The 23,637-nt window shown below is 36.4% G+C and overlaps 1 protein-coding gene across 4 annotated transcripts in view; it reads left to right on the top strand.

Annotated features, from left to right (window-relative positions):
- The window catches only part of SEMA3D (semaphorin 3D), a 206,956-nt gene that overhangs the window by 9,658 nt on the left and 173,661 nt on the right, over nt 1-23,637 (top strand). For 3 of the 4 annotated variants that reach the window (XM_061197665.1, XM_061197663.1, XM_061197664.1), the window contains exon 2: nt 19,823-19,917. The exons of the other annotated variant lie outside the window; for it this stretch is intronic. The gene's annotated coding sequence lies outside the window, so the exon portion shown is untranslated. The remainder of the gene's footprint in view (nt 1-19,822; nt 19,918-23,637) is intronic. 4 annotated transcript variants of the gene reach the window in all.

Below are 23,637 nucleotides of genomic sequence, written 5' to 3'. Positions count from 1 at the left end.
TTGAATCCCAAGGACATCTACTACATTAAGTATGTTAAAGATTATTCCCTATCAAATGTTATATGTATAATACACTTATCATTGCTATTTTGAAAATTAAAAATATACCTAGGAAGCTTCTACATCCCCTCAAATTCCTAGAAGCTGAGACTTAGATGTGTTCTAGAAATGTAGATATGGGCTGCCATTTCCCTTTCTGTGTGTGTGTGTGTGTGTGTGTGTGTGTGTGTGTGTGTGTGTGTATGTTTTCAACGCTTTCCCTCACTTTATGTATATACTTTCTCTTACATATAAAAATCACATATTATTCCTTCTATTCCCTGTGTTACAAATCGTTGCATATTTTTTTAAAATCTGAGTTTTATTCTCTTTTAGTAATAAGCTCTCTTGCTTAAAGTTGGACCAAAAGTCCTGTCATTTCACCTTTCTTTTTTTTAAAACATCTTTATTGAAGTATAATTGCTTTACAATGGTGTGTTAGTTTCTGTTTTATAACAAAGTGAATCAGTTATACATATACATATGTTCCCATATCTCTTCCTTCTTGCATCTCCCTCCCTCCCACCCTCCCCATCCCACCCGTCTAGGTGGTCACAAAGCACCGAGCTGATCTCCCTGTGTTATGCGGCTGCTTCCCACTAGCTATCTATTTTACATTTGGTAGTGTATATATGTCCATGACACTCTCTCACTCTGTCACATCTCACCCCTCCCCCTCCCCATATCCTCAAGTCCATTCTCTAGTAGGTCTGTGTCTTTATTCCCGTCTTGCCACTAGGTTCTTCATGGCCTTTTTTTTCCCCCTTAGATTCCATATATATGTGTTAGCATACTGTATTTGTTTTTCTATTTCTGACTTACTTCACTCTGTATGACAGACTCTAACTCCATCCACCTCATTACAAATACCTCCATTTCATTTCTTTTTATGGCTGAGTAATATTCCATTGTATATATGTGCCACATCTTCTTTATCCATTCATCCGATGACGGACACTTAGGTTGCTTCCATGTCCTGGCTATTGTAAATAGAGCTGCAATGAACATTTTGGTACATGACTCTTTTTGAACTATGGTTTTCTCAGGGTATATGCCCAGTAGTGGGATTGCTGGGTCGTATGGTAGTTCTATTTTTAGTTTTTTAAGGAACCTCCATACTGTTCTCCAGAGTGGCTGTATCAATTTACATTCCCACCAACAGTGCAAGAGTGTTCCCTTTTCTCCACACCCTCTCCAGCATTTATTGTTTCTAGATTTTTTTGATGATGGCCATTCTGACCGGTGTGAGATGATATCTCATTGTAGTTTTGATTTGCATTTCTCTAATGATTAATGACGTTGAGCATTCTTTCATGTGTCTGTTGGCCATCTGTATATCTTCTTTGGAGAAATGTCTATTTAGGTCTTCTGCCCATTTTTGGATTGGGTTGTTCGTTTTTTTGTTATTGAGCTGCATGAGCTGCTTGTAAATCTTGGAGATTAATCCTTTGTCAGTTGCTTCATTTGCAAATATTTTCTCCCATTCTGAGGGTTGTCTTTTGGTCTTGTTTATGGTTTCCTTTGCTGTGCAAAAGCTTTTAAGTTTCATTAGGTCCCATTTGTTTATTTTTGTTTTTATTTCCATTTCTCTAGGAGCTGGGTCAAAAAGAATCTTGCTGTGATTTATGTCATAGAGTGTTCTGCCTATGTTTTCCTCTAAGAGTTTGATAGTGTCTGGCCTTACACTTAGGTCTTTAATCCATTTTGAGTTTATTTTTGTGTATGGTGTCAGGGAGTGTTCTAATTTCATACTTTTACATGTACCTGTCCAATTTTCCCAGCACCACTTATTGAAGAGGCTGTTTTTTCTCCACTGTATATGCTTGCCTCCTTTATCAAAGATAAGGTGACCATATGTGCATGGGCTTATCTCTGGGCTTTCTATCCTGTTCCATTGATCTATATTTCTGTTTTTGTGCCAGTACCAAACTGTCTTGATTACTGTAGCTTTGTAATATAGTCTGAAGTCAGGGAGCCTGATTCCTCCAGCTCCATTTTTCATTCTCAAGATTGCTTTGGCTATTCGGGGTCTTTTGTGTTTCCATACAAATTGTGAAATTTTTTGTTCTAGTTCTGTGAAAAATGCCAGTGGTAGTTTGATAGGGATTGCATTGAATCTGTAGATTGCTTTGGGTAGTAGAGTCATTTTCACAATGTTGATTCTTCCAATCCAAGAACATGGTATATCTCTCCATCTATTTGTATCATCTTTAATTTCTTTCATCAGTGTCCTATAATTTTCTGCATACAGGTCTTTTGTCTCCTTAGGTAGGTTTATTCCTAGATATTTTATTCTTTTTGTTGCAATGGTAAACGGGAGTGTTTTCTTAATTTCACTTTCAGATTTTTCGTCATTAGTGTATAGAAATGCAAGAGATTTCTGTGCATTAATTTTGTATCCTGCTACTTTACCAAATTCATTGATTAGCTCTAGTAGTTTTCTGGTAGTATCTTTAGGATTCTCTATGTATAGTATCATGTCATCTGCAAACAGTGACAGCTTTACTTCTTCTTTTCCGATTTGGATTCCTTTTATTTCTTTTTCTTCTCTGATTGCTGTGGCTAACACTTCCAAAACTATGTTGAATAATAGTGGTGAGAGTGGGCAACCTTGTCTTGTTCCTGATCTTAGTGGAAATGGTTTCAGTTTTCCACCATTGAGGACAATATTGGCTGTGGGTTTGTCATATATGGCCTTTATTATGTTGAGGAAAGTTCCCTCTATGCCTACTTTCTGCAGGTCTTTTATCATAAATGGGTGTTGAATTTTGTTGAAAGCTTTCTCTGCATCTATTGAGATGATCATATGGTTTTTCTCCTTCAATTTGTTAATATGGTGTATCACGTTGATTGATTTGCATATATTGAAGAATCCTTGCATTCCTGGGATAAACCCCACTTGATCATGGTGTATGATCCTTTTAATGTGCTGTTGGATTCTGTTTGCTAGTATTTTGTTGAGGATTTTTGCATCTATGTTCATCAGTGATATTGGCCTGTAGTTTTCTTTCTTTCTGACATCTTTGTCTGGTTTTGGTATCAGGGTGATGGTGGCCTCATAGAATGAGTTTGGGAGTGTTCCTCCCTCTGCAATATTTTGGAAGAGTTTGAGAAGGATAGGTGTTAGCTCTTCTCTAACTGTTTGATAGAATTCGCCTGTGAAGCCATCTGGTCCTGGGCTTTTGTGTGTTGGAAGATTTTTAATAACAGTTTCAATTTCAGTGCTTGTGATTGGTCTGTTCATATTTTCTATTTCTTCCTCATTTCGCCTTTCTTATTGAAGCTTTTATACATGCTGATGTCATTTTTTTACTGTTATCTCATACTGTTATCTCATATTTATAATTATTTAACAATTACCTGACTCTGTGCTTTACACTTAACTGCTTTTTGTTGAATTTGTGCTCTACTGTGGCAGTTGTTGAAAAGTTTAAACTTGCTTTTTTTTCCCCCCTGTTTTTAGTTTGTGAATCATAGCACACAAAAAACACATTTCAACAACTTGTTCGGGAAAAGCCATGGAATTCAATCCCAGAATATGTGACTAAAGGGCCTCTTTTTTGGTGATACCCCATTGAACTTCCTGAAATAATAAGTATAATAATAATAATAAGTATCTGAAAAAGACTCAGATCAATACAACTAATATGCTCTGGGCTGTCATTGGAATCTTAGATACAAGGTTTTCATTTTCATTACACAGGAGAATTGAGTACAATTTTGAAAAGAGAGATCCTGCCTGTGATAATTTAACTCATTCAAAAAAATGAATGAAGAAATATAAAATTCTGACCAAAACCTTTAGAAATGCACATACCTAATTTGTATAGTAGAGCTATGTGTGATTTACATTTTTGCATGGGGTACCATTGTCTCCTTTTTCACTTCATATCAACATATTTTCAAGTAATTGATGACTTATGAATACATAATTATAACTAGAGTATTATTTTTAAAAAATTGTTTCAAATGTAAATAATCATCTCAAATCTCATCAATTTTGATGTTTGACTCTCCTTATCAGAAGACAAGTTTTTTAAATAGTAGTGAAATTGTATACCTATTAACTTTACCCTTGACATATGTTCTGATTCAAAATTCATTCTTTTGGCCACACTAGCTTCTGTCTTGTAGCTTCAGATAGTTCCATATCAAAATCAAATTAGGGTGTTACAAGTTGCTTTCCGAGCAGGTTGGTAGAAGGTTAAAGTAGCCAGACTATTCTGTCTGCAAAAGTATTTGCATGATGAAATAGTGTAAGATGAGTTATGTATAATTTTAAAATGGAAAATTGATATAAATCAAGAAATTATTGTATCAACTTATGAAGACTTTTATCACCTGTAAAGTAGCTGTTCAAAAGCATTTGTACTGGATATACAGATTAGAGAATAACATTTCCCTTTCTTTGGCTTGATTCACATTTCACAGAGCCCTGGGGATTATTGTCTGAGACTACACTGTAATGAGGTTTGGCAGAGAGTGTTCATTGTTCAGGTTTTAAAAAGGGCAAGTTTTTGGCAGAAGTAACTTACATAGAAGAGGAATGCTATGCTTACACATGTGCACTCAATAAACCCTTCAAAGAGCTTGGGCTGAGATACTAGGATTCCTCACTTGACCCTACCCCCAGTCTCTGGGTGTTGATTGTTTGGAGCCCTTCTTTTGTTGTGTCATTATCACATAGGCCTTTTCATATTCCAGAAAATGGTACTTTTGATCCATATATCAAAAGTTATTAGAGTACAGTGAGTAGTCATTCATATCCTGTGCACTTTCACTTGAGACTTATTAAGAATAAGAATTGCATTCAGATCTGCTTTCCCCTAGTATTTATCGAACACATAACCATCATCTTCATGATAGCCACCAATCATTCTTTTATATATTTGTAACCCTTGGCTATTTCTGTTAATCAGAAATGACAATTTAGACTTTCCCTTTTTTCCTTTACTGTGTACAAGTGGTGTTAAAAAGTGTGCTTTAAGTGGATAATGTATTAGGATGAGCCAAAACTAAGTCTCATAAATTCCCCAAATTAATAACAGGACAAACTGGCATCGACCACATGGGCCTACCATTTCTGTACTCGTTCCTCATGGGGCTTTGCAGTGATTTCTCCTTTCACTTGGATAATTTTGTCTTTTACTGCCATCACTTCTCCTGGCCCCCAACCAATGCCCACTCCCCTAGCCACCCTCACATATGTCCACTAAATCTTGCTTGCAAAAGTGTTTTTCACTCAAATTCTGCCCTCCTCTTTGTAAGATCTTTTTCAGTTTCAGTAACTATTACTCTCTCTCTTAGTTGGACTAAGTTTCTCAAGAATAAGGATCAAATGGTTGCTACCTTGACAGCTTTCTTCATACTTCCATGCATACCACCTAATCTTGTATGTAATAAGTACACCGTCTCTAATACATGAATATAAATTAATCTATTCAGTATCCCTTACCTGTTTTTTCCTCTTGTAACTACTTTAGATGTGTAATTCATCATAAAGTTTATTTCGCACGTGCATTCCTTTTTTGTAAAGGTTATTTCACACATATTCATCTCATTCTTGATGCCTTCCTATCTTGAATTCCCTTTTCATCTTTTCTTTAATTCACGAAGTATTTGTTGAGTGCCTTCCATGTACTGGGCACTCTAAGAGTCACTGACGAAATACAGATGAGAAACCTTGGCTGCAATCATGAAGTAGATGATTGTAAAGGAACTCATTATCATCCTGGGTCAAATCAAATCTCGTTATGATATTAAAAACCAAAAACAAAGGGTCCTATTCATAGACTTGGCCTTTTCTCTCTGCAGCCTTTTCGTTATGTCATCTTCTTCCCTAACCTCTGCTTTTATCTATGTGGAGATTATGCTTAGAGTATTGTCTCCATCCCTGACTTCTCTCTTGGGTCCCAGGTGTGTCACCACACCACTACAACACCTGTGGGCTAGTGTTCATTGCTCAATACTGTATACTTATAAAGGAGGTCACTCTGGTAACTGAAAGAATCTTTGATTACTGTAACTTTAAACTGAGGCTTTCAAGTTGGGGGGGGGGAAATGTGGTGCAATGGTTCAGACTATGACATACACACACTACTATATATAAAATAGATGACTAATAAGGACCTACTGTATAACACAGGGACTCTACTCAATACTCTGTAATGACCTATATAGGAAAAGAATCTAAAAAAGAGTGGATATATGTATATGTGTAACTGATTCACTTTGCTGTACACCTGAAACTAACATTGTAAATCAAGTATACTCAAAATTAATGAAAAAAAAAAAAGACAATGCCCTATGAAAGCAGACAGCTTGGATTCAGATCCTAGCTCTGTCACCTCTGAGCTGTGTGGTTTAGACAAGTTACTTGACCTTTCTATATCTGTCTCCCGTCTTTTAACTGGGGGTTCATGAAGGCACTAACCTCATAGGGTTATTGTGAGAAATAAATAGGTTAATATAGGTTAACATCAAAATCTGCGTGGCACATTACAATATCTGTGTGTTATCTTTCTGTTATCCTTACACAGATGATGCAAATTACACATAGGTCAGATTCTCACACCACCTACCCACTGTCCTACTGCCTTCTTGTTCTTTATCTGCTGAGTTACATTCACCTCATTCAAAAAAAGTCCTTTGGTGACCTCCCTCAGGTATATTCCTGGATAAGAGAATGACATTTTAGGATTGGCTATTACCACCTTTTAAAGGGACATCATTTGGGGGCGCAGTGCAACAGACCATGCTATAAGGATGTGAGGGAGAATCCAGGGCAAAGGAACCCTTCAATACCAGCTGTCTCAGAAGCAGCAGCTACTTACAGAGGCTAAACAGCAGGTAATAAAATCCTTTGAGGCCCCATCTAAATTTCCAGGTTTATTTTGTAGCATCCCACCATTCCTTAGCTATCTACTACTGGATTTATAACATTGCATATTTCCTTAATAAAGTGCTCCGTCCCCAAATAAACAATACAGATATGTTCAACAGCTTGCACATCCCCCTGCCCCTGACTTTTTTCACCCAATGCACAGACACTTCTCTAGCCCTCCAGTGTGGGCCTACTGTCATTCTAATCCCCTTGCCAGCAGATTACTTCCACTGTTTGATCACCATCTTGTCCCTGTACCTCTGCTAACCAGTTACTGCTCTTGAAACCTCTTATTAAATGCTCTCACTATTGTGCGGTTTCAGAATATTCTATGTTGGTCTCGTTTATAAGGAGTGAAGGGAAACACAGTGACCTGATTTGCTATCCGTCCACTAGAGGATGTGGAAATTGGCCCCGTGACAGTCTCTTGTAGTGCAGTCTCATGCCCAGGTACTAGACTTTTTCTAGACTCTATACCAGTGCTGAACTTGGTGCCCTCATCCAGCTACTAAGAGGTCCCTGGATTTTTGCTCCCTAAATGTTGGGCTTCAGGGGACCTTGCAGGAACCTGCAGTACAGCACTTATGGAATCAAGTTCCCTAAGTGAGGCATCTCTCAAGGAGGAAGTTTCGGAAGAGCCCAGAGATAAATGGGTAGCTCCTGCATCTAGATATAAGCAATCTAATACACAAAGAACATCTTTGTCCCATGCTGCCTCACCTTCTTGGCAGTTCTCTGCAATATAACTAGTGGCAGCAGAAAGTATGTTAATCAGTGATATTTTCCAGAAATTGAACTTAAGGTCACTTCAGCTTCTGAGCAAGTGGAAGTGAAACTGAATAATGTTCTAGTTATTTTATGGGAAAATACTGTTCTAATGCCCTTCTTGGTATTGTTTCAGATTAGTCTGTTCCCGTAATCGCCACTTTTGCTTATGAATGTTCATCAATATACTTTTTATGAATAATAATTTATAAATTGTTTTATATATCTTAAATTAATTATGTATGTTATATATATCATATTAATAACAATATGTAAGACCCTATGTCTATTTCACAGAAAGTGAAATGTTTCAGAGACAGGATAAATAAGATTTACTTGAAATAATTTCTAAATATTTTCTAAATAATTATAAAGCCTCTCACAGTGCTCATCCCAGGAATATTAAATATTTTCCTATGGTTGCAAATAGATTGATGTAAATGGATGCAAAATGTTTCATCTCTACCTATCTGTCTATATAGATAGATAGATATATCTTTAGTATGTGGCATTTTCTATTCCATGAGTTCTTAAGGATGATTTTATTAGAGCAAATTAAGAGAAGGAAGCAATTTTAGAAACTAGAACCCAGAGTCAATTTAGTTTGTTTGTTTTGCTTTTGTCAATTCACTCTTACTCCTGTCGGTTTTTTATTTCTTTCCTGAGTATTTATAAATCTCCTGGCTTGTCTCTTGATGAGATTTTAAGTAAGGGAGATTATTTATATTACTTTTCTAAATAAGTATTTTGCTGGGGCAGGGGAGTTTTTTTTTTACAAATGACTACTTTTAAGTGTCATTTATGGGGACCAGCCAGGCTAATAGTGGTTTTCTGGGTAGATCCAAGGTCATTAAAAAAGTGTGACCCGGGCCAAGGTAGCACCTCCTGTTCCAGGTCCGTAGCTCAGGACTGAAGACAGGGAAGGTGGAACAGTCCTGAGGTTCTCATGCATGTTCTTCTTTGGGGGCCCCTATAATTCCTGGGTTGTATCTGATGGCTTGCTTCTTCTCTAGCTCCGTCACTGGTTCCCCTTTCTCTTCCTCCCACTAATTGCAGTTTGCCCACAGTTCTGTTCTTTTCTCTCTACAGACTTTCCTCCCTGATCCATTCCCTGTCCTCATTTTCGTTATTATTTAAATGAGAAAGACACATAAATTATTAATCCTGACCTCTCTCATGGTCTTGATTCCTCTGCCAGTGCTTTTTCCGGTAAACCCCAGTCTAAGGCAATTGATCATCCACTTAACAAGCAGTTTAAATTCTTATTATGATCTCATCGTGTACTTTCTTCTATTATGGTTGTGATATTGTACACACAAGTGTTTACACTATCTCGTGGTGGAAAGGGAGCACACTTCGGAGTCACAATTTATTATTTGGGAAAATTCGCTGTTATTTAACTCTGTCGGCTTTGGTATACTCATATATTGAAGTGGGGTAAATGACAGCTGTGTATTCAAAACACATGTGAGTATTAAATGAGAAAATGTAAATAAAGAATCTCTCCCAGTGCCTGACACCATTGTTATTTAATAAATCAACACTAATAGTTTTATTTCTTCTCACCAATATTCATTAAGCGTGTTTTACTGTTTACAAAAGCCTTGAAATGCCAGGATACAGACTTTGGATTTTATTCTGCAGGCAATTGGGAGCCACTAAAAGTTTTTGAACCATGAAATAACCCAAGAATTGGTATTTTAGGAAGATGAACCTAGGAATAATTTTCAGGGAGACCAGCTAAGAGACTCTTTATAGATAAAATAAGGTCTGGACTAACACGCCGGTGATGAGAATAGAAAATAAGGGTACTAGAGAAATACAAGGCTATCATATCAGACTTTTACTGTCTGTTATTTATGTATTTCACGATTTTGCCCTGTATAGTCAAAGCATTATTATTATGATGGGAACTTTGCTCTCAGCCTGACTCAGAACTGTTTTATATTCCTCTCAGAGCATAGATGTATTAGCATTAAAACTTTCTCATTGATGTTATGCTTTTTGAAACCAATGTATATTGTTTCCAGAATTCACAATATCTTCCCACGTATAAGGTCTGAGGTCACACTTGATCTCAGCAGGATATAAAATATCTCATGAATTTTTTCCTGCTAAAGGAAGTTTTAAATATTTCAGGTTGCGAAAATAATCTTTAGATACAGAGGATGGAGAGTTTGTGTAGACAGCAACTTTCAGGCAGATATCACGGAACTGGAAATATAAGCCAATGACTATCTTAACTAAATATTTAGTTTGTGAAATAAAATAGTGAATCCTTATTTTGTTGTCATGTATATTTAACATTTAGCATCCGGTATTTCTCATGCTGTTCATCCTTTTGTCTTTTTTTTTTTAATCTTTTGGTGTCCTGTCTATTTTTCAAAAGCTAATGCAAATCTCATGTTCTTCATCAGAATAACAATTCATGAAACATAAATCAGTTCGGTAACTTATTTTCCCTGTCACACATATTCACATTTTATAATAAATTATTTTAATTTAAAATACATTTTATACCTCTAGCAAACCATCCACTCCTAGGGTGGAGATGTATGTCCACATCTGGTTCATTCTCCTTGACACCTAACATAGCAATCAGTCTTTGTTTATTTGTAATTACAAGTGAAAAAAAAATAAAATCAAAGTAGACCTGTGAGAGTCAAAAATAAGATCCTGAGTCAGATGTAGCATCAGCAAACTATTATTTTGTATAAATAAATAATGAAATAGATACTTAAGCTATTCTTTTTATTTTTAGAAAGAATCTGAAAATCATAGAATGATTATTCTTCTCTTAATCAAAGACATCTAAAATAAGTCTCGTAGATAGCAGTAGTTATTTAATTTAAAAAAATATGTTAGGTAGTAGTTGAACTTTGTGTACCATTTAGTTAATAAGCTATGGAAATGGTTTAAGTACTCTATTTTGCCTCCTTACTATCAGTTTATTTTGGCTTTAGATTACCTGCATTTGAAAGACTGTTAAGAACAAAAATTACTATGTGAAAGTAGCAGACAACCTGTTAGTTTAGGAAATAGTACTCCTAAAGTTCAGTTTTACATTCTAAGTATATTGAATTTGTGCATATCCAATACGGAATTTTGGAATTTCTGCAACATGGGTGTATTTTGTTAAAACTTATTTAAGAGAACTAGTACCTGAGGGCTTTTGTTTGTTTGTGTGTTTGTTTGTTTTAATTCCAGCCTGGGGAATAGAGGGTAAGCCTGATAAATTGTCAGTCTCAGGATACCTATTTTGAAATGCCTGTAATTAAAAAAATGATAAATAGTAAAATAATTTTTTGTCTCATAGACTTGTGATATTTCAGAATAAAAAAACAACTTGAGAGAATGTCTAGTCCAACTGTTTAATTTTACAGAGAGGACTGAGGATGAAGTAATGTGAGTTCTTCCTTCCCTCCCTCTCTCCCTTCCTTCCTTCCTTAAACATGAAAGAACAACTTCTATATTCAAAATTGGTGCTGAATGTTTGGAGAGGAATGGCCCCAGGCTTGAGTAATTCATGATCCACATCTATAAGACACTGGTTGTAGTGTGTTCAGAGGCACACAACTGAGTCATCACAAAGCTGAGTTTATAGCTGACGTCTCTTCACTCCTAGAGGGGCAGACATCCTACTTTTTACGGATGTCGACAGATGATTTAGAAAATAAATTTAATGCGTTCTGCGAGAATTGTCGACACTTAGATCCAGGCAAGATGATGACTGCTAGTCACATAGTGATGACCATTTCTGAAAGAATATATTGATTTTCTTATCTGATAATCAAAAGCTCTGTTCTGGTTATGATCACCAATGCTATAGAGCTGCTCTTGAGCTGATCTCTATCTACTTTCATTATTTAAAAAAGGGTACATTTATCAATGTATACCTTATATTAGCACTATAGAATTTTTAATCTATATATTCATGTATACACACTCTTATATATACATATATATGCATATATCTGAAGGGGAGCAAATATGTCGCCCTCTGAAACTGCCTCTTTGGCATAAGGCTTATCTTGCCCTGGTTCTTTTTAAGAGACCACAGGTATAGGAGAAGCTCTGAAAATCTAGTAGAAGTTACCCTTTTGTAAGAGAAATTTACATTTATAAAGGAAACATCCATTTGTAAGGGTGTCTTCCACTCCGTATCAGGAAGAGAAGGATAACCGAATCTTAAACTCTTTTTGCTGGAGAAGGCCACAGACTTACATCTGCATAACAACCACGCCCTTGTTTGTTAAGGACTGGTGTCTAACTGCACATATCCCCCCACCAAAATGCTAAGTAATAGGTAGATTATGCTGGCAGAGATGGGTCTTTTCCACATTTTTAAAATATGAAACTCTGGTACAAAATTCTGTCAAGCCATTCAACTGTAGTGTAGACTTTAATCCAAAATAAATGTCCTTATCAAAAGTATTATGTTAATAGTATCCTCTGCAGTTACTGGTTTGTTGTTTATAGTTCTTTGTCTGTAGGAGATAGCCTTATGTAAAATGTTGCCACTTTCCAATCATCATTTGGGTGTGAACGAAGAAAAAGAGATAACATTTTTACACAATATCATGCTTTCTGGATGTGGTCACCTTTAATAATAGAAACCAAAAGAAACATTTCCCAATGTATTCATCAAAGTTCTACCAGGAAGCAGATGTGCAGTCTTATTTTTCTCTTAATCATGTATTTATTTATTGCATTACATCTTTCAGTTGTGGATATTTTCCTGTAGAGGGAAATTCCATCCTTCCTGGAATAATAATTCCCCAAGTTTTATATGTATTTTTTTCAACTGATGAGTTGATGTGAAAATACAGTCTCCCTTCTTAAATGTATTTGTCTTTTGATCATATCTCTATATAGGGAGAGCTTGAGTGCTTATATCTCTTCCTGAGGATATTTCTGTGGTATCAAAAAAAAAAATTCAGGGAATTTTAGGGGAAAGTAATCATATTTCTACTAAAATTCAAACAAATGGATCTCCAACAATAGAAGCAGTTTCATGGAAAATTTTAGTAACATCTAAAGGTCAAAATTTATAGTAACTCAACCTCCTATCATTCTAGCTTTTTCATTTCTTTTCTTCACTCCTGCTGAAATGATTTGTCTCCATCAGAACATCCCAGCCTTGGCTGTCCTCCATCTTTCCAGAATCTCTTGGTTTCACTTATCTATGTATCCAGCCTAGATCGCCAGATCAGGCATTTCAAACAAAAATTTTCAGCCTACTGTAACATCTCATATGCTGATGTAGTTGATGTAGTTTCCTACATAATGATGCATATACTTGTCTGAGCTCTTTGATTTTCACATGGGTTTCTATTCGTCTGGGTCTATTGAATTACCTGCTGGTTCACCAGCCCATCCTTACTGGTGGATATTACTCTGGACCAAATAATTTGTGTTGATCTCAGAACAATGTTCAGACAACTTTTGACAAATTTGATAATTTATACTCACCTTCGCAACACCTATACACCATCATTCAGACTATGGTATGATCACTTGTTTTGGCCACAGTCTTTTCCATGTTACACTCTCCTGTACAAAACCTCCAACTCATATTTCTTTATATCTTCCTGGCCTTCAAACATAAAATGTGTAAAATAAAACAGGATTTTATTTTCTTAACCTCTTTATTTCTTTTGTCACGATTCAACTAGTAATCTGAATTTAATTAACAATCATCCCTAATGCAGTGTAGAGCATGTGTTTTCCCATCCTGACTCTGTCACTTATTGAATTGTAGCTTTGGACATCTAATTTTATCTTTCTGTTTTAGTTTCCAGGACTGTAAAATGGAGTAATAAGAATATTTAACAGGTTAATGTGGGGATTAAATAAATCAGTGAGTTCGCAACTTAGAATAGTGTCTGTTCTTTAGTTATCCCTGCATAAATGTTAGCTGCTGTTATGATCACTTTCCTTTGCTCTTTATTTCCAGTTAGTTCAGCAAGTTTTCTTAAAATTTCCCTTCTTTTTATTCTCATTGCCTACACCATGATTCAAACGTTCATGGTCTTTTGCCTGTATTATTTTAATAGTCTCCTAATTCATATTCCTGTTCTCATTTAATCATAAGCTCTAACTAACTTAGAATGTTGCATTCCGAAACCTTTATCTTGGTTAGGAACATTGTATTTGGCAAGATAAAGGTTTTATAGAAAAACACATAATCTAAGCAAAACTAAAAATGGTATTAAGTGTCATGCGTGTGTATATACGTGTGTGTGTATGTGTAAGAAACCCTGTACTAAATAAAAGTGAAAGCAACCTCATTCTAACCAAATTAGATACTCATGGTTATTAAACCTCCTTGTGTTGCTTATCATCTTGTTGGTACCTTCCTTGTTGATTAAAAAACTACTGAAGCATGTGATATGCTTGGGTATATATTTATATAATTTTCTGTTAGGGAGACCATATACCTTTTAAAATTTGTGAAGCAGTTTGCATTTTCCCTTGATTTATGTATCTATTTTCTCTACCATATCTTCTCTCCATACAATGGGACTCCTTATATCACACTTATTCCTGTTTCATATGAGAGAGATCAGGAATAGTTGTTTTGTTTAAAGGGAATGAGCAGAAGTGGACTTAAATGTGAATTTTAAAAAATTGTTGTACATATGCATCAAGTTACTGAAAAATCACAAGTAATGAAACCATTGTGGGTAAGGCACAATTTTCTCCTGATAATCGTGATCCTTTCATCATCAACTGTACTCTAATGCCACTGTTGTCATCCATTCCCTGTCCAGAGTGATGGCAGAATCCAGTTTAAGTGCTTTAAATTGGTATGACCTGGGTTTAATCTAACTTTGCAGCTTAGATCACACTTATTTTATCCACACGAAATTATAACATCACCTCTTTTCTCATACCATATCTTATGTGTCTCTTGAAATATTACCCACTCTCAAATTCCAGCTTAAATGCTATCCCGACTATGAAATTTCCACTCCATTCCCCTCCCATCTCAGTCAAGAAATAATTTTTAACAATTTAGTTCATATTTTATACCTCTTATAGCACTTACATTCTGTCTAAATTATAGCTGTTTGTATACATGTTTTTTTTAAGTACACTGTTATCCCCTTTAGTAAAGGACCACATTTTGTTGACCAACTACAAACAGAGTACAGTGGAGTTGAACCTTATACAGGTTCTAAGTTCAATATTTAAAGTTAAAATTTCGTCTTTTCAATATTATTCTGAAAAGTCACTAAAGTAATACATAAAATGTATTATACAGCATTTGTGTGCCAGGTTACGAGCTGACATTCAGTCTCTCAAAAATACATTAACACTGAAAGTTTTCCTTCTACATTGAATCAAGTCACTGTCTTTTTACTTCAGCACAGATGAAGTAATTGGCTTGTATTTAGAGGCTGTGTTGTATGAAAAAAAATCCATGCCTCTTTAAACATGAAAATCAAATACAGCTTGAGGAGATGTTTAGACTATGAGAACTGAGAATGACTAAAGGGATTTCATTTTTTTTCCCCTCAAAATTACTTTTAAATAACTAAGTGGTCTAAAAATTCTTTCTGTCTTCTTGGTTTTCATGAAATTTGGTTGCCTACTTTCACAAGGGTTTGGATAGGTAAGTAGGTAGATAGATAGATCGACAGATAGATCGATAGAGGGGTAGAGGTTTGGGTAAACATATACTAGTTTGGAGGACTATATCAAATTTTAAAACTTCTGTGCATCAGAACAAACAACAGAGTGAAAAGGCAACCTATGACATAGAAGAAATAATTGCAAATCATATATCTGAAAAGTGTTAATATCCAGAATATATAAAGGACTCCTACAACTCAATAACGGCAACAACAACAAAAAACTGATTGAAAAATGAGCAAAGGATTAAATAGATATTTATTCAAAGAACATTTAGAAATAGCCAATAAGCATATGAAAAGATGCTCAATATAACTAATCGTTAGAGAAATGCAAATCAAAACCACCATTAGTTATCACTTCACATCTATTAAGATGGCTACTGTCCAAACAACAGAAAATAACAAGGGTTGGTGAGGATATAGAGAAATTGGAATCCTTGTGCACTGTTAGTGGGAATGTAAAATGATCCACCCGCTTAGGAAAACAGTCCGGAGTTTCCATTAAAAAATTGAAAATATAATTACCACATGATCCAGCAATGCCACTTCTGGGTATATATCCCAAAGACCTGAAAGCAGGGTATCAAAGAAATATTTGCACACCCAAATTTATTGTAGCATTATTCATAATAGCCACAAGGTGGAAACAACCGAAATGTCCATCAGTGGATAAATGGACAAACAAAATATGGTGTGTACATACAGTGGAAAGTGATTCAGCCTTAAAAAAGAAGGAAATCCTGTCACATGCCGCAACATGGATAAACCTTGAAGACATTATGTTAAGTGAAATAATCCAGTCACAAAAAAACACATGGTGTATGATTCCACTTCTATGAGGTGTTTAAGTAGCCAAACTCATAGAAATAAGAAATTGGAATGGTGGTTTCAGGGACTGAGGGGAGGGAGAAATGGGGGATTATTCAATGAGTGTAGAGTTTCAGTTTTGTAAGATGAAAAAGTTCTGGAGATCTGTTGCACAACAATGTGAATATACACAACAATACTAAGTTGCACACTTAAAAATGGTTAAGATGATAAATTTCATGTTACATGGGTTTTTGTTTACCAAAATTAAAAATGATTTAAGAACACTAGTTGAGGGCTTCCCTGGTGGTGCAGTGGTTAAGAATCCCCCTGCCAATGCAGGGGACATGGGTTTGAGCCCTGGTCTGGGAAGATCCCACATGCCGCGGAGCCACTAAGCCCGTGTGCCACAACTGCACTCTAGAGCCGCGCGCCACAACTACTGAGGCCATGTGCCACAACTGCTGAAGCCCGCGCACCTAGAGCCCGTGCTCCGCAACAAGAAAAGCCACAGCAGTGAGAAGCACGAGCACCTCAAGGAAGAGTAGCCCCCGTTTGCCGCAACTAGAGAAAGCCCGAGTGCAGCAATGAAGACCCAACACAGCCAAAAATAAATAAATTAAATAAATTAAAAAAAAAAAAAGAATACTAGTTTAAATAACTAGTTTAAATCTAGGATGCATGGCATTATACGATGTAGTTGCTCAGTTCAAATTATTATTCAAGAACGGCTTTGCAATAGAAACATTGTTAAAAGAGCAAACTTTTACTCAGAGAGACCTTCGGTCAAATCCATGCTCTGCTACTGACTGACTATATGACCTGAAACACTCGTTTAACTTCTCTGAGCATCAGTTTCATCACAAGCTAATTTGGATTAAAAATATCTACCTGCAGCAGCTTGAAATGAAAATCATTGAGTTTAGCACATAGTAAGCATTCAAAAAAGGTTGTTTATTATCATTATTATTGATGGTTCCATTTAAAAAACGTTTATAACTTACAGTGCAAGTTCAAGCCTTCTTTGTTAGAACAGGCATCTGTGACTTTACTCATTTCAGTTTATATTTGGAAGATAGGCAGGACTTACTTTTTTTTTCCTACTGTTTTGAAAGGGCATTCAGACATGAAATGCTTGATTATTTACTTGAATCAGGATTGAAACACTTGGCCAGTTGAAGGCAATTCTGGGAATTAGAAAAAGGGCCCCTCTCTGAATGACTGAAGCTGGATTTCTGAATTGGGTCTTTCAAAAATAATAGGGTTCTTTGCCCATTTTCCATGAATTTACATTTTTCATAGAACATTGCTTTGGATCAGATAAAATTTAAGTAACATCTCTCATTTTTTTCATTACTTTAAAAAATGCAGCCTTAATCTTAATCGTTCTCACTCTCCTTACGTCCTTTCTGTTGGACACAGGACTCTTTCTTTCCTTATTTATTTTCCTATCATGTGTACTCTCTTTATATAGCCTTTGTTTTTTTCAGATTCCAGTTCTTATTTTTCAAGTGTGATAAATATACTCTCATGAATTTTTAGAAATTTAGCTTTATTTTACTGTTCACTTTCTCACAAGCACTATGTTCTTTGCTTTGCAAGAATTTTCTTACTAAATTATGATTCTGTTGTGTGGTGAGTGATATTATTTTCTACTTTACACAGATGAGGAAACTGAGGCACAGAGAGATTACATAACTTGCCCAAGTTCCCGCCTACTAAGTGTGAAGAACGGGATGTGGACCCAGGAGGTTTGATTCCAAGGCTCAGGCTCTCCAGTGCTACACAAATATTACCTCATTTTCTTGGAGAGGCACTTTCAAAGACTGCTTTTTTTTTTCCTTTCCTTTACTCTCTCTATGTTTCACATTCCTACTAATTTCTTTTAGGAATTTCCCCCTTCCCTTCAAAATGTAGATTAACATTTTAGAATATACTGCTTTCCCTCTCCTGTTCCTGCCTTTCTTACTACATCTTTGTCCTTCCAGGTCACTAGCTCACTGCTGGGGATGTCCTTGGCCTCTGAACCTTTGCCCTGTGACATTCATTTGCTGACTCAGTTCCTTTACTTCTGTCTTCCAAGGAGTCTGAGCATTTTAAATGTTACTTTCCTCTCAGTCAGTTCCAAGATGATGTTTGTCTCTGCTAAGTGTATTTCCTCTAAGCTACTGGGAACTTCTGTTCTGCAGATTGCTGTTTGGTGCATTTGGAATGAAGTTGCCAAGTTTCTTTTTGTGCATATGCTCGCTTTTCAGTTCCTGGAACCTTGACAGAGTTTCCACTCTTTTTCTACATTGTTCTCTCTTCACTCTGCTAGTATACCTCTGCCATATTGTTTTCTCTCCACCCCAGTTCTCTTCAGAATCCCTTGTCCTGAATGCTTCAATCTACCAGAAACTTCCACTGTCTTTTTTATTGTGGCAGGAGTTGTATTTTAATTAACTACAATATGTCATTTTGTGAAAACAAATGGCTATACATTCTGGAAACTTTAGCAACTAAGTTTTGTTATTATTTTTTTACCTGATCTACTCCATCTGCTTCTTTCATTTCTCTTATAAGAATTGTGCTTTAATGATTCCCAAGAAACTCATAATGAGGATGTGGCTTTACACAGTAATCACTGTATGTGAACTATGAGTGCTTATGGGTGCTGTGATTGAGGACACAAATCATGCAAGAAATCCAGGGCAGTGGAAAGATCACCGGGCATGTAGTCAGAAGATTCCAGTCAGTCCTTGCTGTTGGTGGTTCTTAATGTCAACTTTATTTTAGCTTCTACAGTATTTCCTCTTATTCTCAGCTTTGTTATTGGTAAAACGGAGGATTAATAATACCTAACTCCAAAGGTGAGGGTCAAATGAGACAAAAAGCACACGTGTTTTACAGTTTGGAAATAGCTATACAACAGGTACAGATTATTATTAGATTGCCTCTCAAAGCACAGAGATGAAAGTTTGTCAAGCACATAAAAATGTAAATGAAAGCGAGTGGAAAATATGACCAGAACTGTATAAGAATTTCATGTATTTAGTTTTCTATCGAGTATCAGGAGTTTTCTTAAAATACTGACATCTGCACTTTGGGTTTTATTTAATGGAAGAAAACTTCAACATAGCCCTATAAATATTTGAGTGTGTGAGGGTGATGGTGACATGTTTTGCTGACCCAAATATCGTAATCCAAAAATAATACTATGTGGGTAGTTCACAGTTTCTTCACATGATAGGGTGGCTATTCCAGTGTGATTCATTGGGAGAACACAGATGGCCTACAAAGACATGGAGTAGCATGTGTTATTATGGATGAAGTTCCACCTGGGAATCCTTTGCTTCCTTCTGTGACGAGTCATGTCCCTCCCACAGGAATGGTGATTTCAAGGTTTTCTATCTCCCTGCATGTCTAATTATATAAGTGATTCATTTACATTTTAATCTTTAAAAATACCATATTGCAAGTGAACACATAGAATCACTGGAAGCCATATGAAAAGGATTTACTATCCCATTTTATTCCCTTCTGAAAACTGCTGAATTACTATACCATTTCAAGCCATTAATTAATGAAGACCTTTGTATGAACAAAATATGGAGGATAAAGCTAAACTTTTCAGTTCTTTTGAAAATTGAGCTTGAACTGTTAACATGATTCCAATTTTTTTTATTCTGTTGATTGCTTTGTCCTCTAGAATCGTGGTAACCATCTGAGTGGTCAAGTTGCTTGTATCTTATGCATACAGACTGATATCAGCTATTTCCCAGGACGTGCCTCGCTCCATACCAGGTGAACAGATTTTTCACTTGTATGTTTATACTTCCCTTCCTAATTCTAGGGTTGCCTTCTTTTCTGCCTTATTGTAATTATTCTCTATAAACCTCTCCCCTTGGTACCAGGTTAAATAATAATGTTTTTCCTCTAGATTATTTATGTCCTTTGCCTGTTTGTAGATAGCTACTTTGCCCTTCCACTTGTTGCTCTGCCAAGATGTGCTCGTTTAGTGCTTTAATCTTTTATCATCAGTCATTTTTCTCTGCATCTTAGCCATTGTTCCATCGTGTCCCTGAACTCCTTCCAGCTTCTCTGCACCTTTTGGATAATGAGGTGCCTGGATCTGAGCACCAGGTACGGTCCCATCAGTCCTGTCTAGGAGGGTCCCATTGCCTCCAGGCTGCTGTGATGCCTTCTTGTTCCCTGAGGTGCTCATTAGAGAGATGATGCCTGTCTCTACAGGCAGAGTCAAGCATGGCTTCATCGCCCCCGTTCTCCTGTAGCTCCCTTCTGGCTAATCCTTTTTCCAGAGTGACAATTCCAATTTCTCTTCTCCCCCCTCATTTTCTTGCTCTCTAGCTCTCACTGTAAGTTTGTCCCTGTTGCCCTTTACTGCTTTTATTTTACTTATCCTGCCTGACTCATGATCTAGTTCATCTGTTTATCTCCCCATTTCTCTCTTTTTCTTGTTCTAACGCAACATCTTCCCAGTTCCACCATTTTCTACTTGGTGCTGATAACAATCTCTGCCACTCTGATTGTACACGCATCTATCTCTTAACCAAATCGACTTCTTTCACTCCTCCATGGGAAAAGATACTCTTATTCCCTTACGTTTATCCAATATCTTACCTTGTCATTTTTTAACGAAACAATAAGTAGTTTGACATTATTCTGTTAGGCTTGAAAATTTAGTTTTATCGCAGTTCCTCAGAGAATTGAGGTATACATTATGTTTAATACTACTGTTTGCAAATTAATAAAATGACATTTAGTTCAGTTTTTAATCCATAAATTATATATTTTGGAGAAAAATATGATAGGTATAATGTCTCTGAAATAGTTACAATGTAAATCATGGTTTGTGCTTCTTAAATACTTGTTAATCCTTTCTTCTTTCACTCCATTCTTCCCTGTCTTTCCTGCTTCCTTCCTCCCATCACATAATGGTCCTGAAATCCTGGCATCTGCAGGATAGTGTGAGGGAGAGAATGCAGCATCTATGACTCTAGACCCTGCTCTAAAAGTGATGAACTGTGCAGCCACATGAATCACTTATATCGTCACTTGTGTTCTCATACATAACAAGAGCTGGCTTCAAACAAGTGATGATTAAGTGAGAATAAGACAGCATTTTATTCACAATTTATAGGAATATGAGAGATAACTCCTAAATGTTTTGGGTCAAATTAAGGAGGACCTTGACAACTGGAAAAGTTTTATGTGAAACAACAGAAGGCTTCCCATTGCTTGTCAAATGAATTTTATCAAAACCTTCAAGAGTATGAATGTGGTTTGGGTAAAAATGGAGAATTGAAGTGAGGGAGGCTGGAAAAGTTGCTAGGAAAATGTTATAACAGTTCAGGAATTAGGTAGTAAAGACAGATAAAGATTAGAGCTTGGAGGAAAAGTTGAATCTAGTATTATGGATTTGGGAACCAACTTTAAAATCAGTGGCTGGTCAAAAGTGGTTGGATTGAGTCTTACCACCTGGAGTGTTTTTTATTTCTTTCTTTCTTTCTTCTTCTTCTTCTTATTTTTAACATCTTTATTGGAGTATAATTGATTTACAATGGTGTGTTAGTTTCTGCTTTATAACAAAGTGAATCAGCTATACATATACATATATCCCCATATCTCCTCCCTCTTGCTTCTCCCTCCTACCCTCCCTATCCCACCCCTCTAGGTGGTCACAAAGCACCGAGCTGATCTCCCTGTGCTATGTGGCTGCTTCCCACTAGCTATCGATTTTACATTTGGTAGTGTATATATGTCCATGCCACTCTCTCACTTCATCCCAGCTTACCCTTCCCCCTCCCCGTGTCCTCAAGTCCATTCTCTAAGTCTGCCTCTTTATTCCTGTCCTGCCCCTAGGTTCTTAAGAACCATTTTTTTTTTTTTTTAGATTCCATATATATGTGTTAGCATACGGTATTTGTTTTTCTCTTTCTGACTTACTTCACTCTGTATGACAGACTCCAGGTCCATCCACCTCACTACAAATAACTCAATTTTGTTTCTTTTTATGGCTGAGTAATATTCCATTGTATATATGTGCCACATCTTCTTTATCCATTCATCTGTCGATGGACACTTAGGTTGCTTCCACGTCCTGGCTATTGTAAATAGAGCTGCAATGAACATTGGGGTGCATGTGTCTTTTTGAATTATGGTTTTCTCAGGGTATATGCCCAGTAGTGGGATTGCTGGGTCGTATGGTAGTTCTATTTTTAGTTTTTTAAGGAACCTCCATACTGTTCTCCATAGTGGCTGTATCAATTTACATTCCCACCAACAGTGCAAGAGTGATCCCTTTTCTCCACACCCTCTCCAGCATTTATTGTTTGTAGATTTTTTGATGATGGCCAGTCTGACTGGTGTGAATGATGTATCATTGTAGTTTTGATTTGCATTTCTCTAATGATTAATGTGTTGAGCATTCTTTCATGTGTTTGTTGGCAATCTGTATATCTTCTTTAGAGAAATGTCTATTTAGGTCTTCTGCCCATTTTTGGATTGGGTTGTTTGTTTTTTTGATATTGAGCTGCATGAGCTGCTTGTAAATTTTGGAGATTAATCCTTTGTCAGTTGCTTCATTGGCAAATATTTTCTCCCATTCTGAGGGTTGTCTTTTCGTCTTGTTTATGGTTTCCTTTGCTGTGCAAAAGCTTTTAAGTTTCATTAGGTCCCATGTGTTTATTTGTGTTTTTATTTCCATTTCTCTAGGACCTGGGTCAAAAAGGATCTTGCTGTGATTTATGTCATAGAGTGTTCTGCCTATGTTTTCCTCTAAGAGTTTGATAGTGTCTGGCCTTATATTTAGGTCTTTAATCCATTTTGAGTTTATTTTTGTGTATGGTGTTAGGGAGTGTTCTAATTTCGTTCTTTTACATGTAGCTGTCCAGTTTTCCCAGCACTGCTTATTGAAGAGGCTGTCTTTTCTCCATTGTATATTCTTGCCTCCTTTATCAAAGATAAGGTGACCATATGTGTGTGGGTTTATCTCTGAGCTTTCTATCCTGTTCCATCACCTGGAGTGTATTCATGGCTAATCCAGACTCCGGAATACCCCTCTGTGACTTGCTGAAATGGAGTATTTGGAGATGGCAGCATGGAAACTGTAATTGTTACAAGCCCCTCAGTTACTTCATATGCTCATAACTGGTTACAGAATTTTCAGGGGAAAGAGTTGTCATTGTCACAATAAGTTAATTTTAGAGTCTAGTGTGATGAGGAAAAGAAGGAGTAACTAAAGGGGGTTAATGGACCAAGAGACTAGGATCAAGGAGGGAAAAACCTGGGCCTGCGATGAGGGAATGATGTGGTTAACCAAGCAGGTAGACACAATAGACACGGTTGGTGGGAATGGGTGAAGAAGTTCAAGTGAGGAATTTGTGAGACACCTAGGAATTCTGAGCTTTTGTTCTTAGTAGAATAGAAAAACTTCCGAATGGTATTGCAAATCAGTGTGCTTTAGGTAACTAAAGTGAAAAGTTGAGAACAGAATATTGTTGG

Source organism: Eubalaena glacialis, chromosome 8 (genome assembly GCF_028564815.1).
Source record: "Eubalaena glacialis isolate mEubGla1 chromosome 8, mEubGla1.1.hap2.+ XY, whole genome shotgun sequence".
Lineage (NCBI taxonomy): Eukaryota > Metazoa > Chordata > Mammalia > Artiodactyla > Balaenidae > Eubalaena > Eubalaena glacialis.
Note: the sequence above shows the minus strand (reverse complement) of the source record. Positions and strands in the feature narration are given on the sequence as shown.